Raw genomic sequence first — 2448 nt, 5'->3', positions numbered from 1 at the left:
GTATGCAGTGTTGCTTTAAGCAAATCACAATCATAGAGATCTGTTATCTATTCAGTATCAGAATAAAAAATGCTTTATTGCCAAGAAGTGGTTTAAACATTTCTTTTATTAAAATCTCTTTGAGGTGCTACAAAGACAAGCAGACGTGCAGTTATTAATCCGGAAATATAAAAATGTAGATCAAAGAGACGGTTATTTTACATTGTAAATTTAGATTAAATTTACATTTACACATGTGCTGTGATGTTCAGTTTTTTTGTTTTGTTTTGTTTGTTGTTTGTTTTTTACAGCAATGGAAAAATTGTAAGTAGATCACCCTGGCCTTGTTGTAAGACTAGTAGCAGATAGAAGGAATTGTGGCTGAATTTAATAAAAAGTATAGAATTTTTCACTGCTGCATTTTCTTTTCCCTATTATATTTTAAACATATTCTAATCATTTGCCTGTTGTATTTAGGAGGATGTCCCTGAGGTTGGTCATGGAGCTGTATATTGATTGAAAGCTGCACACACTTTGGAACATCTGCTGACCTGTTCATCTTTTGAGCTTCTCTGTAGGAACTGCAGTCAGTCTGTCAGGGAAAAAATGCATTGCAGCTTGGAGAGTTGGATATGGAAGTCTAGAGCAGCATCATACTCGACTTATTATTTTTTTCCTTTCCCTTCTCAATATGATGACATAACTATGTCGTTATCACAGTTTAAACATTAATTGTTTTCTCAAGATAATTATGACATTATGACGAAAATGTTTTCAATTTCTCGAGATAACGAGAAGATTAACCTGTCTGAGTAATGAAGGAGGCTGGCCAACAGCCATGGATTCCCAGTCCATCCATGCCCGTAGCTGTGCAGTCGCGGTGCCGGGTGTGCACAAATAATTAGTTTTTTAGTTTCCTTTTCTTTTCACTCATTGTCAGGTGGTGCTGGATGATTGGATGGAATACAGTAGAAACAATTTTTTTAATGAAAATATTTAATCTGGACTCATTTTGGGGTTAATCTAACGTCGTCTTGTCACCTCAAAGTCAAAAACAGGATTATTTACAGAATTGACAGACTTCTACTTATGAATCCTCTCCCGTTGTTGTGGTATTGAAGGATGTAATCAGTTTTAACACACACCAATTATCTGGTTATTACGAGAAAACAGCCTCATTATCTTTAGATAATGAGAAAATGTACTTGTTTTCTCAAGAATACCACTGTGAAAAAGTGTCAGAGGGACACGACCGCTCTGGGCTTCTTTAGTCGGACACAAGTGGTGTGACCAAGCCTATTATGAAAAAAATCTATATTTTATGAATAAACGTCTGTTTTCGCTGAGATACTGAGAAAATCCTGATTGTTGTTGTTCTTTTTTGTTTTTTTATTCACTTTATTCTGATTTTCTTTTCAAAATGAACAGAAAAGATCAATTCCAAATAACTCAAAATACAAACAGAGTAGAAAAAATTTACTGAGGCCCATTAATTCATGGACTGACATATTGAGGTCATGTTACACAAAAACAGACCAAACATCATTATTCTAACCCCCATCACACCCGTCCAGAGGTTGTAGGCCAGGCTGTGGAACTGGAAGCAATCATCTGGCAGGTCCAAAGCCCTGCAGGAGCTTTATCAATCACATATGGATTGTTCGGTCACATCAGGGAGCGTTGACTGAATTGGACGAGATGAGGCTCAGTTTGTAGTTCAGCCTGATCACTTTGGTGGGTCTCATCGTCCTGGTAAAAACAAATACGTTCAACACCTCTGGCGGTTTTAAACCAGCTCAAACTGGAAACTCAACAGTTCATTTAGTGAATGTACCAGTTTCTTGGTCCTGCATGTTGTTATGAACCTCTCAGTTTTTTGTCTACAAATGTTTCTATGGCAATTTCTCATTGAATACTAGGAAGGCTAAACCTCTTCTGTAGATTTTGTCAAATATTTGGTGGAATATGCACTTTTTTTCTCCAATATATTTTATTGAATTTTCTCTTTTTTGATACAACAAAAATTACATACAACAAACTTAACCTTTTAAGATGTGCTTATACACACTTAAATTCCCTCATGTATTCACCATTTAAACCTGCATTTGTCTAGTGTCAAAAATATACAAAGCCCTTTAGATTAAGGCAGATACTTAAAAAACTGAAATCAAGACATCCATTCAAAACTCCCATAAATAAGCTCCACTTTCAGTTCATATAATCCCCATTTATATGGCTCCCATAGACTCTCATGTCCCGGTGTTTGCCCTTTGCAATGTATGTTAGTTTTTCCAGTCTGAGTGAGCTTGCAACTTCTCATAGAAATCCCTGCTGAGGTTTGAGCCACTATGCATTAAAGGAATAGTACACCCAAAACATGATTAGCTTTCATTTTCTACTCACCCCCATGCTGAACAACACTCTGGAGTACTTTTTTGATATCTCAAATGCATCTGGAGATCTGGGAGG

This window comes from Cyprinodon variegatus, unplaced genomic scaffold (genome assembly GCF_000732505.1).
Source record: "Cyprinodon variegatus isolate N-32 unplaced genomic scaffold, C_variegatus-1.0 Scaffold394, whole genome shotgun sequence".
NCBI lineage: Eukaryota > Metazoa > Chordata > Actinopteri > Cyprinodontiformes > Cyprinodontidae > Cyprinodon > Cyprinodon variegatus.
This window is presented reverse-complemented; position numbering follows the sequence as displayed.